The following is a 15,993-nucleotide window of genomic DNA, read 5'->3' on the forward strand; positions in this document are numbered from 1 at the left end:
AACTTCAAAATGCTACAGTAAAAATGTCTGAAATCGTGCAGGTTTCCAGTCAAGGACACTGGGAATTAGGTTTCAGTGGAAATTTGAACGCACCCTTAAAGGCAACTGAGATATAGCGCCTCCAATTGGGACAATAATGCAGTTTCTCCTGTTATTGTATGGTCATATCTGCCAAACTTATGGGTTCATAACTTCAAAATGCTACAGTAAAAATGTCTGAAATCGTGCATGTTACCAGTCAGCGACACTGGGAATTAGGTTTCAGTGGAAATTTGAACGCACCCTTAAAGGCAACTGAGATATAGCGCCTCCAACTGGGCCAGTAATGCAATGTTCTCCTGTTTCTGTATTGTCATATCTGCCAAACCTATGGGTCCATATCTTAAAAATGCTACAGTAAAAATGTCTGAAATCGTGCATGTTACCAGTCAGCGACACTGGGAATTAGGTTTCAGTGGAAATTTGAACGCACCCTTAAAGGCAACTGAGATATAGCGCCTCCAACTGGGCCAGTAATGCAATGTTCTCCTGTTTCTGTATTGTCATATCTGCCAAACCTATGGGTCCATATCTTAAAAATGCTACAGTAAAAATGTCTGAAATCGTGCATGTTACCAGTCAGCGACACTGGGAATTAGGTTTCAGTGGAAATTTGAACGCACCCTTAAAGGCAACTGAGATATAGCGCCTCCAACTGGGCCAGTAATGCAATGTTCTCCTGTTTCTGTATTGTCATATCTGCCAAACCTATGGGTCCATATCTTAAAAATGCTACAGTAAAAATGTCTGAAATCGTGCATGTTACCAGTCAGCGACACTGGGAATTAGGTTTCAGTGGAAATTTGAACGCACCCTTAAAGGCAACTGAGATATAGCGCCTCCAACTGGGCCAGTAATGCAATGTTCTCCTGTTTCTGTATTGTCATATCTGCCAAACCTATGGGTCCATATCTTAAAAATGCTACAGTAAAAATGTCTGAAATCGTGCATGTTACCAGTCAGCGACACTGGGAATTAGGTTTCAGTGGAAATTTGAACGCACCCTTAAAGGCAACTGAGATATAGCGCCTCCAACTGGGCCAGTAATGCAATGTTCTCCTGTTTCTGTATTGTCATATCTGCCAAACCTATGGGTCCATATCTTAAAAATGCTACAGTAAAAATGTCTGAAATCGTGCATGTTACCAGTCAGCGACACTGGGAATTAGGTTTCAGTGGAAATTTGAACGCACCCTTAAAGGCAACTGAGATATAGCGCCTCCAACTGGGCCAGTAATGCAATGTTCTCCTGTTTCTGTATTGTCATATCTGCCAAACCTATGGGTCCATATCTTAAAAATGCTACAGTAAAAATGTCTGAAATCGTGCATGTTACCAGTCAGCGACACTGGGAATTAGGTTTCAGTGGAAATTTGAACGCACCCTTAAAGGCAACTGAGATATAGCGCCTCCAACTGGGCCAGTAATGCAATGTTCTCCTGTTTCTGTATTGTCATATCTGCCAAACCTATGGGTCCATATCTTAAAAATGCTACAGTAAAAATGTCTGAAATCGTGCATGTTACCAGTCAGCGACACTGGGAATTAGGTTTCAGTGGAAATTTGAACGCACCCTTAAAGGCAACTGAGATATAGCGCCTCCAACTGGGCCAGTAATGCAATGTTCTCCTGTTTCTGTATTGTCATATCTGCCAAACCTATGGGTCCATATCTTAAAAATGCTACAGTAAAAATGTCTGAAATCGTGCATGTTACCAGTCAGCGACACTGGGAATTAGGTTTCAGTGGAAATTTGAACGCACCCTTAAAGGCAACTGAGATATAGCGCCTCCAACTGGGCCAGTAATGCAATGTTCTCCTGTTTCTGTATTGTCATATCTGCCAAACCTATGGGTCCATATCTTAAAAATGCTACAGTAAAAATGTCTGAAATCGTGCATGTTACCAGTCAGCGACACTGGGAATTAGGTTTCAGTGGAAATTTGAACGCACCCTTAAAGGCAACTGAGATATAGCGCCTCCAACTGGGCCAGTAATGCAATGTTCTCCTGTTTCTGTATTGTCATATCTGCCAAACCTATGGGTCCATATCTTAAAAATGCTACAGTAAAAATGTCTGAAATCGTGCATGTTACCAGTCAGCGACACTGGGAATTAGGTTTCAGTGGAAATTTGAACGCACCCTTAAAGGCAACTGAGATATAGCGCCTCCAACTGGGCCAGTAATGCAATGTTCTCCTGTTTCTGTATTGTCATATCTGCCAAACCTATGGGTCCATATCTTAAAAATGCTACAGTAAAAATGTCTGAAATCGTGCATGTTACCAGTCAGCGACACTGGGAATTAGGTTTCAGTGGAAATTTGAACGCACCCTTAAAGGCAACTGAGATATAGCGCCTCCAACTGGGCCAGTAATGCAATGTTCTCCTGTTTCTGTATTGTCATATCTGCCAAACCTATGGGTCCATATCTTAAAAATGCTACAGTAAAAATGTCTGAAATCGTGCATGTTACCAGTCAGCGACACTGGGAATTAGGTTTCAGTGGAAATTTGAACGCACCCTTAAAGGCAACTGAGATATAGCGCCTCCAACTGGGCCAGTAATGCAATGTTCTCCTGTTTCTGTATTGTCATATCTGCCAAACCTATGGGTCCATATCTTAAAAATGCTACAGTAAAAATGTCTGAAATCGTGCATGTTACCAGTCAGCGACACTGGGAATTAGGTTTCAGTGGAAATTTGAACGCACCCTTAAAGGCAACTGAGATATAGCGCCTCCAACTGGGCCAGTAATGCAATGTTCTCCTGTTTCTGTATTGTCATATCTGCCAAACCTATGGGTCCATATCTTAAAAATGCTACAGTAAAAATGTCTGAAATCGTGCATGTTACCAGTCAGCGACACTGGGAATTAGGTTTCAGTGGAAATTTGAACGCACCCTTAAAGGCAACTGAGATATAGCGCCTCCAACTGGGCCAGTAATGCAATGTTCTCCTGTTTCTGTATTGTCATATCTGCCAAACCTATGGGTCCATATCTTAAAAATGCTACAGTAAAAATGTCTGAAATCGTGCATGTTACCAGTCAGCGACACTGGGAATTAGGTTTCAGTGGAAATTTGAACGCACCCTTAAAGGCAACTGAGATATAGCGCCTCCAACTGGGCCAGTAATGCAATGTTCTCCTGTTTCTGTATTGTCATATCTGCCAAACCTATGGGTCCATATCTTAAAAATGCTACAGTAAAAATGTCTGAAATCGTGCATGTTACCAGTCAGCGACACTGGGAATTAGGTTTCAGTGGAAATTTGAACGCACCCTTAAAGGCAACTGAGATATAGCGCCTCCAACTGGGCCAGTAATGCAATGTTCTCCTGTTTCTGTATTGTCATATCTGCCAAACCTATGGGTCCATATCTTAAAAATGCTACAGTAAAAATGTCTGAAATCGTGCATGTTACCAGTCAGCGACACTGGGAATTAGGTTTCAGTGGAAATTTGAACGCACCCTTAAAGGCAACTGAGATATAGCGCCTCCAACTGGGCCAGTAATGCAATGTTCTCCTGTTTCTGTATTGTCATATCTGCCAAACCTATGGGTCCATATCTTAAAAATGCTACAGCAAAAATGTCTGAAATCATGCATGTTACCAGTCAAGGACCCTGGGAATTAGGTTTCAGTGGAAATTGTAACGCACCCTCAAAGGAAGCTGAGATATAGCGCCACCACTTGGGCCAATAATGCAATTTCTACTCTGATTGTTTCATGGGTCCATTTCTTTAAAATGCTACAGTAAAAAGGTCTGAAACTGTGCATGGTAACAGGCAAGTGCACTTGGAATATGACCTCATTGGAACTTTTAACGCACCCTCAAAGGAAGCTGAGATATAGCGCCACCATTTGGGCCAATAATGCAATTTCTACTCTGATTGTATTGTCATATCAGCCTAATTTATGTGTCCATAACTTAAAAATGCTACAGTAAAAATGTCTGAAAATTTGCATGGTGACAGTCAAGTGTCCTGGGAATAAGACGCTAGTGAAACATTCTACGCACCCTTAAGGACAGCTGAGATATAGCGCCCCCAATGGGGCCATGAATGCAATAGCTCAAGTCTGTATTGTCATATTTGTCAAATTTATAGGTCCATAACTTCAAAATGGTACCGTAAAAATGTCTGAATCTTTTCAGACATTAAAGCCTCTAATGAAACTTTTAACGCACCCTCAAGGACAGCTGAGATTTTGCGCCTCCAATTGGGCAATCAGTGCAATGGCCTATTCAACTGTATAATTACATATGTCATATATATAGGTCCATCTTCTAAATGGTACAGTAAACATGTCTGATATATATATAATTTTATTTTCATTTATTTATTTCTTTATTTATTTTTCATTTATTTATTTTTTATAATGGATAAGCACACTGGGTATAAGCACCCTGTGAAACTCTCAACACACCCTCGGAGACAACATGGTACAGTAACCAACAATGCAATGGCTCATTCAGTTATGTCATATTTATTTGTATAACGAATTTCACAACACATATTGTTTCAGAGCAGCTTTACAGAAAATGCACGTTTTTCTGTTACAAAACCAGAATATTCTTTATAGGAGTGGGTATCAGAAAGAACAGTTGAAGTCTAGTACAAATTATAGTATTTACAAATACCATATATGCATTTAAGCAAACTTTGTGTACATTTTAAAGCAATGAAAATGTCATCATTTTGTATCTGGAGTCCTCAATTCACAGGTGCTGGGTCATATCAACTCTTCATAAGAGGCTAGATTAAAAAAAAAAAAAAAAACCTTCATTACTGCACTCAAAGGATGACATGCACGTTCAATAATTAACGTATGTTGATAGCCCGTTTTCACTCTTATCTTAGTGTTATTTACATTTTAATATTGTTTATTGTTCGTTTCTGAAAAAGAGACACAAATAGAGACGGTCCCTAAATCGAGCGTGAATAAGTAGCTAAGAAATGCGGAAGCGTCGCGTTTTTAAGGTGGAACGGCTAGCGTCAATAAGAAGCTGCGAATAAGAAGCTGAATTCAGCCTCGTATTAAACATTGTATACAATTTAAAATCTTGCTAATTACTTATAAAGCCCTGAATAGTTTAGCTCCTCAGTACTTATCAAATGGCCAGAGTTTTGAGATTGTAGCGGACGTGAAGGACTATAATGCAATAAGAGCTCTTATTGCGTTATAGTCCTTCACGTCTGCTACGATCTCAAAACTCTGGCCATTTGATAATACCTAAAATATCAAAATCAACTGCGGGAGGCAGATACTTTTCCTATTTAGCGCCCAAACTCTGGAACAATCTACCTAACACTGTTCAGGAGGCAGACACACTCTTGCAGTTTAAATCTAGATTAAAGACCCATCTCTTTAACCTGGCCTACGCATAATACACTACCGCATTTCTATAATTCAAATCCATTTAAGGATTGTTAGGCTGCATTAATTAGGTCAACCAGAACCGGGAACACTTCCCATAACACCCGATGTACTTCTTACATCGTTAGAAGAATGGCATCTACACTAATATTTGTCTGTTTCATTCTTATTCCGAGGTCACCGTAGCCACCCAGATCCAGTCCGTATCCAAATCAGATGGTCACTGCAGCCACCCGGATCCAGTCCGTATCCAGCCCAGATGGTGGATCAGCACCTAGAGATGACTTCGACTGCCCTGAAATGTCAGCGGAGACCAGGACAACTAGATGTGCCCCAGAGACTGATCCCCTCCGAAGACCTCGTCTCCTAGACAGCCATTGGGACAAGACCACCGGAACCAGATGAGTCCTCTGCACAATCTGACTCTGCTGCAGCCTAGATTTAAACTGGGTTTGTCTGGCCAGAGGAGAAAGACACACTGTTTTGACACACTATTTCCCCATTTAATACTGTTAAGCTGCTTTGACACAATTAGCATTGTAAAAAGTGCTATATAAATAATGGTGAATATACTTTATTCTAAACCCTTTAGAGATCATTTGCTACATATATAATTTTGATTTATGATATAAATTAAATCATTGATTGTCATTATTGATTGTATCAACCACCTTTTATTGTGTTGTGATTCCATGGAGATCCTTAAGAGACTTGATATGAAAAAAAAATGTGTTCTTATGTTCGTTTCAAGCCTATGTGTACAGATTGAGTTATTGCAAATTGGCCAGGAGTTAATTAAAAAAGCAATAATTAAAATGTATCTTGTATTATCTATTGTTTTACTGGCCTGGCAGTGCAGACTGAGACACTGACGCTGTAGGTTACACAATCATGACGTATTTGTAGAAAAAAATAAAAAAATAAATAAAAATAATATTTCCCTGTCTAGCTTGTATTTATTTGAACAATTCCTGAAACTTGGTATTACGAGCACTTCTTGTGTCTATTTTTGCCTCTTTAAGATGAACCACTTGATGTATTCCCCAATTGTAAGTCACTGGATAAAAGCATCTGCTAAATGACTAAATGTAAATGTCAGGCAGGTACTTTTAGCACTGTGAGAGACCAGCAAATGCGAGACACCACCATTTGAGTCATTAAAAGCTAGTATAGGCTGACATGGTCACTGTTTAATTGAAAATAATAAAGTTTGAAGTCACCGTTATGGAGGCAAGCGCTTGCTTTAGTTGAGTTCCTGACCCTTGTCTTTTTAACTAAAGTTTTTTTCTGGCTGATTCAGTGATTACATAGTGGCCTTGTTCAATGATCGCCCGGAGTTTAATATCTCAGGACGCTATTTAGGTTTAATGCTTTCTCATTTTAATAGTGCAAATGCATGAAATTGTCTCTTGCTTTAATATCTTGTAAATCATCAAGTCATTATGCAGAATAGTGATGGGAAGTCCGGTTCTTTCGGACAGTTCGTTTCAATGAACCGGTTAAAAAAAACCGGTTCATCGGTTCTTTTACGCCCTAATGTAATGACGTCATTCGCGATGACGTAATGATATCAAGTCTATCGTCCCAGGCCTGGATGAAAATACACATTCAAATATATAAAGTCAGTAATCATAACTTCAGTCAGTTAAAACATCATAATCATGATCTGAAAAGTTTACAATTAAGTTTTGCAGCTAAGCACCCACATACAGTAACAGGCAGTGATGTGCATACGAGGATTTAAGTCTTGAAGATATAAAGTAAATAAATTAGTTGTCATCAGCGCAGAAACCATAATCCACTTACTATACATAATCCATTGCGATTTGTTATTAAATAAACGTACGTTTCGCCAGATTGCGCTTCATTCAAGTCTTCGGTTTACCCGCGCTCATAGCATTAGCACAGAATCAGTTGTCCAAAAGAACGTGTTATGCACCAGGTGGTAAAGACTCACCATTTAAAAGCATAGAGGTGTTTTATAGATGGTGTTCTAGCCTGTGATTTAGTGTTTATAAATGTGCAAAGCACACAACTTCGGTTTGGGGTGATAAATCATCCTGTTTGCTTCAGAGAGAAGGTTCTGTCTCAGGGGAAAAGCTATTGTAGGGCCAGTGCATGTTTTGGCGATACTACTGCTCTCATGTGTGTTGAGTTGAAAACTGCTCCCAGGAACGAGTTTCGTTGGTTGGGAGACAGTGAGCTCTTGGCAAAATTGACCCTGAGTCCTAGGCGCTCCAAGTGGCTGAGGTGGAGGGATCTGTGCGATACTAGCTCGGCCTCTGACTGTACTAAGATGAGCCAGTTGTCGAGGTAATTCAGAATGCAGATTCCAATCTGTCTCAGAGGGGAAAAAGCTGCATCTTTGCACTTCGCAAAAGTGTGAGGAGCCAGGGACAGTCCGAAGGGCAGGACCATGTATTGATATGCCACTCCCTCGAGACGAATCTCAAGAATCTCTGTGATGGGGGGCTATCTGGATGTGAAAGTCTGCATCCTTAGATCCAGAGAAAAGAACCAGTCACCTGGGCATATTTGCGAGAGGATCTGTTTCAACGTAGTCATCCTGAACGGCTGTTTCATGAGGGCGCGGTTCCTTTTTGGGGACGAGGAAGTAACGGCTGTAGAAGCCTGACTCGCTCTGAGCTGGCTGAACCATCTCTACAGCTCCTTTTGCCAGTAAATTCATCACAGGACATGAGCGTCCTTGCTCTGCACTAAGGTGGGAACCATGCTGCTGAATCGCGGGGGTCTTCGAGCGAACTGAAGTGAGTAACCTCGTTTTATAATCCCCAAAACCCAATCTGACACTCCGGGGATGGCCTGCCAGGCCTTGCCCTGTGTGGCGAGGGGTTGGATTGGTTCGGGTGGTAGATCGCCGTGAGGGGACCTGACACTCGTGATAAGTGGAAGAGGAAATTTGCTCTCTTTTTGAAAATGTTTGTGTTTTATTTTTCTCGCTACAACTGTTTGTGTGGGCGCTTTTAGAACGGGCCCAGTATTTACAACAGTTTTTATAACAAACACACTGCCACCGGCAGTGAGCGACCTTCGCTTTCCATCCGATGGCAGTGGGCGGGCAGAGATGCATGGCCACTGACTCATCCAGAGGAGGCAGCTTTTCATAGCCCTTTTCTTCAGCGCCGTCGACTGAGGAGAGTGCAGATGAAGCGGACGTGCGAAGGCGAGCTGAGTAGGGAGTGTGCCACGATTCGTGAGCTCGTCATGGACCTCCGGAAAAAAAGGCGAGGCTCGCTGACGAGGGGCCTGATGGCACCCCGGCAGGAACCATTTGTCCAGATGGCTACAAGTGGGCTCCTCCGGCGTGGACCACTCCAAATCCCAGCTCCTCCACCACTCTAGAGAGGACGTGGAAAAGCTCGGCGTCCATCCCTGTTTTGGCATCGCTGGGATCCATAGATGGCAGAGGGGCGGGGTCGATAGAAGAGCCCGATATATCCTCCGAGTCTGACGCTGCTAGAGGCATGCTGTCATCTAGCAGCTCATCCTCAATTGCACCAAATGAAGCCATGTCGCTTGCATAAGCCTCGAAGAGGACCTGAGAGTCATCTCTGCATGGCGAGAGCGAGACACGCTGGGTCTGAGCCGGCGTGAGCTCGCTCCCAGGCGAGCGCTAAGTCCCTCTGCCCCGCTGTTTTTTCCTCGTAGGTCCCTGGGAGGAAGAAAACGGGAGGGCGTGAGAGGCGGAGAAAGAAAGCGATCCAAGCGCGCAGAGAGGCGAGACTCATGTTCACACAGTGTGAACATTCCATCTCAGTCAGAGTGGCTTCTGCATGGGGCTTGCCAAGACAGGAAACGCACTCTGAGTGGCCATCGTCAGTGAGCTGCAACGACTGCGCGGCATTTGCAACAACACCACTGCTCTTTTTGTAAGGAATTTGCTATTCTTAGCTCGCCGGATGGTGGCAGGGGACGAGCTGGAATCTGCGCCGGATGCTGAAGGCGGCTCGAAGAGTGGGCGGCAACAGCAGGAAGGCACAGGCGAGGTGCTGAATTGGGCTCTTTCATATCTTTTTCTGTTTGTATGTTTAAACTGTGATTTGTATTTGTTCGTTCAGGTGCAGGAGGACGCCAAGGAGAGCTTGGTTCGGTGTTGCTGTCCGTGAGATGCGACTCTCTGCGTCTTGTGTTTGAATGCTTTAAACTCTTTTGAATGTTTAAATTGGCAAGGCTTAAAAACACGTGCAAATGATAAGCTTTCATGACGTCTTTTTAGGCTGGCCTCAGCCAGTCAGTTGAGATCGCTGGAGGGCCCCCCCTCAGCCGTGGGCCCCTATAATCGTCACCACCTTTCATCTCACTAGCGACGGCCCTGTAGGCTGATACTGATCAATAGCCCATCAATCAGAGCATTCCTAAAATCCTTCACTAAACTCTTCTTCAAAGTTTTGATAAAGACATAAAAAGTTATTTTCACAAAGCAAACTTACATTTGTCAAATCTTTTTAAAAGGGTGATACACTAAAATGAATTTAAACATACATATAGCTATATATCAAAAACCTGCTGTATTTTTACATAAGGGTCCTCTATGTTCATGTAACTATTTCCCCACTATTGACAGAGTATTCTGTCATTTATGACAATGCGTCCACTGCCATTTTTGGCAATCCATGTTTGTACTGGTATATGGTGCAGGCGCTATCGTCTTCTGAAAGCTCAAAATGCTCAAAACACAAGCGAAAAGAGGCAGAAACAAGTGATAGAATCATTTCATATGCACATGTTGAAGTCTTTGATAAAAACACAATGAAATGCATTGCCTTTTGCTCAAAATGTTGATTTCTAAATGAAAGGTAACTGCAAAAAGAATGCACGAAGTAGAATCATTGCATGAAGTAGAATCAGTTTGTTGTTGTTTAAAAGCAAAGGCTCTCCTTCTTTTGATATATTGTATGTTCAGATATTTATACAACAAAAGATTTTGGGGGGCATGAAAGATTTGTAAAATGATCAAACATGCTGCTGCTATCTGGCAACTTTTTGGTGGGGAACGAGGATAACATATCCTATATATGATGCTGAAAAGCCTCTTTACTTCATTCATTATGCTGACTTCTTCAAATCACCTGTAAACTGCCACTTAAAGCTCATTTCATTGGTGTCAACTGTGTAAATAACCCGTTAATTTGTTAAATAGAATGTGTAAAGTCTGTATTACGTATTTCATTTTTGCATTGAATGGGTTCGGAAGACTTTTATTTTGACAGGGTTGTAATGTTTCCTTTTTCATCTGCCAGTGTGTGAGCACGCGCTCTATCTTGTCCATGTTTTTTACAGTCTATGGTCCTTCTCACTGAAATGGTTATAAGGTAAGTGATTTTAACGTTTGTAAACTGCTTTTTTGTCATATTGGTTATTGCCTTTGTTTCTTTGTGTGTGTTTTTCTGCAGCTCTTGCAGTGTTTTAACTTGAGTGTAAACAAACATTTTTGAAAACATAATTTAAGGAGTATGAGTTGTATGATGTTTCATGTGATAACAACAACGAAAAATTAAAACCTGCTCACAAAAACCCAGCTAAATGACAAGTTAAATGAAGTTTGCCTCAACTGTTATTTCAACTCAACTGTCAGTAGCGTAGAAATGTTTACATTTATTTCTGAATTTCTTTACTCTTTTTTAGATTTGTATTTATTAATCTTTTTGTTTCTTTCTAAAAATAAAAGAATGAAGAATGTTTAAAAAAAAAAAAGCAGTAACTTTGCATTTTGATAGATGGACACATAATTGTGATATAAATAAAACAAATGCTTAAACATCAATTTTATTTCTGATTTATTTTTGATTTTGGCAGATCTGCTGGTCCTACCTCACAGCATTTCACTTTAAGTGAAGCTTCTGTCACAGCTGTTTTCCAATAAGTGTTGGTATTTTCACATCAGTCTAAAAGTGCAGCAGATCGAGTTTATGAACGAACAAGACAAACATGATTTATCCAGAATCCTGCAGAATGGAACATGAAGATACTGAAGAAATAGGTTGGTGTTCATTCTTAATTCTCTAAATAAATAAAAAAATGTTCCACAATTTTTAAATGTTACAAACAAGGGTTTATGTAATATTTGAAAAGTATAATTAGAAGACTAATGTACCAAATTCATGGGAAGTTCAGTTGATATATAATTTTTTTAAATCATCAAAAAAAAAAAAAATCATAATTTTGTATAGCAACTGTTTTCTTTCTGCTATTACCACTATTTTGCTTTTACATTCTTTTCCATCACTTCTGTCTTTGATTTTTTATTTATTATTTTAATTGTAAAGGATTTACTAAAAATGAATCCTTTTTTTGTTGCTTTCATTTTAGACCTGGTGAAAGAGAATAAGGAGAGTAAAGAACTGAGTGAAACAGAGGAGAAACATCATGATGTAAAAGGTGGAGAAAGTAATTTTTTACTGAAAAGAGCCAAAGGATCTTTCACCTGCCCTCAGTGTGGAAGGAGTTTCTCATGCAATCAAAATCTTAAATGTCACATGATAGTTCACAATGGAGAGAAGCCACACACCTGTGATCAATGTGGGACGAGTTTTGCAAATAGAGGAAACCTTAAGAAACACATGAATAATCCACACTGGAGAAAAAACACACACATGCGATCAGTGCGGGAAGAGTTTTGCTCGAAGAGAAACCCTTAAAGAACACATGAAAATCCACACTGGAGAAAAACCACACACATGCAATCAGTGCGGGAAGAGTTTCGCTCAAAAAGGAACTTTTAAATTACATCTGCGTTGCCATTCTGGAGAAAGGCCATATAACTGTGATCAGTGCGGTAAAAACTTTTCTTATGCAGATTGCCTGAAAAGCCACCTGAAAGTTAATTCACAGGAGAAGCCTTATACGTGTTCTTTGTGTGAAAAGAGTTTTCCACGTCTGAGTGCTTTTAAATTGCACCAGAAAAGACACGGCGGTGTGAAAGATTATATGTGCTTTGATTGTGGAAAGACCTTTATTGCAGCTGATAAACTAAAACGGCACCAGATAATTCACAGTTCAGAAAAACCGTACAAGTGTTCACACTGTGACAAGAAATTCAATCAGTCAGAAAATCTGAAAACACATGAGAGAATCCAGACTGGAGACAAACCACACACGTGACCAGTGTGGGAAGAGTTTCACACAAAAAGGAGGCCTTAAGGAACACATGAAAATCCACACTGGAGTGAAGCCACACACATGTGATCAATGAGAAAAGAGTTTCAGAAAATCAACTGAATCACATGTGAATTCTCATACAGTAAAATCAGAAATCCTGTCAGTGCAGCACCAGCAATCTGAGCTAATTAGAGACTTCTTAATTTCTGTCTAGTTTCAAATAAAGAGACAGCAGAAGGAACCCCTCTTTCTTTTACTTTAGTTTTTTTTCTATCATGTTTCCCAAATTAAATGGTCCATTCAGTTGCTGGACGATTCAAACATTGATTCTGTTATAATTCATGCAAATTCAAACAGAAATACCCTTTGGACTTCCCTTTAACTGTGATCAGTGATGCATTATAAAAATTTGGACAGATTCCTTGATGGTCCACTTAGTAGTTTCTGTTTTCACTTTATTCATTATGCTGATGTCTTTAAATCACCTGTAAACTGCAACTTAAGGCTCATTTCACTGGTGTCAACAGACTGAGAGACAAACTTTGCCAACTGAACACCAGGGAACAAAAACTCAGCTAAATGTAAGTTAAACATAGTTTAGCTCAATTATTTAATTATTTGCTGCTTACAAATCTGTATGTTTATTTCTAAATTTCTATATTCCTATTTTTTATTTTTACATTTTTTTTATTTGGATTATTTTAATATGGTATTTTTGATATTCTCTGTATTTCTCTATATGCTTGTTTTTCAGTCATGAAAATAAAAGGCTATCATACATTCGTACTATTATTTACAGGAGACACCTACAAAAATGAAATTCAGTGTAACAGTACTTTATATACTATATGAAGTAGTTTAGTATATCGCAGTATCACACGAGTGCCGGTAATCACAGCGTGCCGATATACAGCCATATCTCATGTCTACGAGTGTGATATTGCATTTATACAACAGTTCGATGGCACAAGTGTGTAAATACATAAGAAACAACAACGGAGTGTCTTTAAAAGTCCTCTTCTGTGCAGAACTACTTCCTTCCGCCACGGATTGAAATCTAAAGTTGACCGTTGAACAGCTGAGCCCAAGCCTCTGTTACTAATTAAAAAACGTCACTTTAGAACTAGTATTGAAGGAACGTTGAGTTACTTCTTTGAAAGCTTATTGTATTACTGTATTAAAAGCTTTGTATCATGTGGAGTAGAGTATTATGAGAGACAGATGGACTGAGCAAGTGTGATTAATCTGATACAGCATTCATTTTTCAGATCAATCTCATATTCACAATAAAACATCAGTTTGAATGTCCGATAAGCTCGTACTCCCCTTTCATCTGTTAAGGGTGATTTCCGATGACAGCTCTGCTCAGTGCATTTGTTGGCTGTGTACAAGCCTTTGTTGAAAGTAAAAATAAACACAGGGCTGGGGTTATTTACTAGGGCTGCACGATAAATCACATGCGATATTTAATGCGCATCTTGTCAGTAAAGCGTAATCAGCGGTAAATCTCCGGATGCGCATTAAATACCGCATGCGATTTATCGAGCAGCCCTACCGTTTACAACAGCATTTATTTTTCCAATTTAAAATCTTTACTGCTGACTTGTAAAAACAGTCCCTTGTCACCATCTAATGGTGGAACAATGTAACTAAAATCACCATCATTTACACATTTCTCAATACTATTATTAAATACTACTATTATTTATATAAAATATTATTTGTTGAATAATAATATTTCATAAACAACAACAGCCATAAAAAAAAGTTGCTAGGCAATCCAGTCAAAAGAACAAGGTGGTACAAGGGGGGTTACTTAACATAACCTGTTTCTGAATATTAATTGATCTAAATTATGTAGACTAGTAGTGTAGATATGTAGATGAAGTAATTTCAGATGCAACAAAACGGGAAAAATACAAACACAAAACTTGTAAATAAAATAATTTGATATATATGCAATTTAATAACATATAGCCTAGTTTGATATATGAATAAGGTGTTCATCAACTGATTGCATGCTGTCTTAGTTTCCAGTGTCGACAGCTCCGTAAAATAACCTACTGAAGCTCTGTAGTTTTGCTGTATACAGCTAAAAATATGAAAAGTACAAACACACAACTAACATTTTAAGTTACTTTAATTTCTGAAAAAAAGAATGTAGTAGGCCTAATTGATGTCATAAACACACAAGCCTGATTTTTTAAAATTGGTAGAATCCATGGTCCATTAAAAAAGAAAAATCACAAACATTTGCAATCAAGGCAACACCAGGATGAAGCCAGAAGTGCCGAATGTAAGACAGATTTGGCCCAGACTCTTTTGCTATCTGGGAAGCCAAACATAAGAATAGTAATGTAGCCTAAATTTGTTAACCCAGTAACAATTTTTAACCGATTAATCTCCTATTTTCGTTTACTGCATGTTTTTAAAAACATGATAAAAAGAAATTTTACGTTTTTGAGAGGAAATTAAAAAAATAGATGTCACGTATGAGTCACATTTTATTAAATTCAGAAATAATAACAGCAGGCCTAATAATGTTATAATGTACCAACATTATAAACACCATAGGCTATTTTAGTTCCCCTCACTTTACAAATCCTTTACATTTAGCTTATCGTAATCAGAACAGAACAAGAATGAAAAAAATATATAATTCTAATGAATAAATATAATTGCAGTATATAGGCTAATATAAGCTTAGCCAGTGCTTGAAGCGGAAAAAAAAAAAAATTTAATTAATTTATTTATTATTTATTAAATAAATTAATTAATAAGTACTTTTAAATTTTTTATAACTCACAATGTATGTGTAGTGCCACAATCAAACAATCAATAAATAAACGACCACCGCATAATCTAAAACACCTTCAGCCAGTGGTCCATTATAAAACACTTGCTTTTAAGCCAAATACACGCTGTGAAGAAGTTTGCATGATAGGACTAGGTGTTATGATCCCAATATTCAGCACCATTTAGCCACACCATAGAACATTTTCCCTTCACTGTGAGCAGAACACAGCGAGACGCAGCAATTGTTGTGCTCTGATTTTGAATCAGCAAGAATCCAGGATCATGGTCTAATCCATGTCCATGGTACTTGTCTCAATACCCAATAATCAGATAAGCACACTGAGCTGATTACCGCTCTGAAATTAGAGCTGATCTGTGCTGGTTGCTGAGGAAATACTCCGGCTGTTCCTCACTCTAGCCCCCGGCCTCCGCTCACTCTAGCCCTCCGGCCATTCCTCACTCTAGCCCCCAGCCTCTGCTCACTCTAGGCCGCCGCCGCTCACTCTAGCCCTCCGGCTGTTCCTCACTCTAGCCCCCGGCCTCTGCTCACTCTAGCCCTCCGGCCTCCGCTCACTCTAGCGGTCCGGCTGTTCCTCACTCTAGCCCCCGGCCTCTGCTCACTCTAGGCCGCCGCCGCTCACTCTAGGCCGCCGTGTGT

At 39.7% G+C, this 15,993-nt stretch overlaps 1 long non-coding RNA gene across 1 annotated transcript; it reads left to right on the top strand.

The window, feature by feature from the left end:
- The first annotated feature begins 10,680 nt into the window (after positions 1–10,680).
- On the top strand, positions 10,681–12,776 carry LOC107692215 (uncharacterized). Its single transcript, XR_001634623.1, has 3 exons — positions 10,681–10,753; positions 11,238–11,421; positions 11,751–12,776. It is a non-coding gene; the product is annotated as an uncharacterized LOC107692215 (long non-coding RNA).
- Positions 12,777–15,993: the final 3,217 nt, after the last annotated feature.

The sequence above is a fragment of the Sinocyclocheilus anshuiensis genome, unplaced genomic scaffold (genome assembly GCF_001515605.1).
Source record: "Sinocyclocheilus anshuiensis isolate Anshui unplaced genomic scaffold, SAMN03320099.WGS_v1.1 scaffold903, whole genome shotgun sequence".
In the NCBI taxonomy this organism is placed as follows: Eukaryota; Metazoa; Chordata; class Actinopteri; order Cypriniformes; family Cyprinidae; genus Sinocyclocheilus; species Sinocyclocheilus anshuiensis.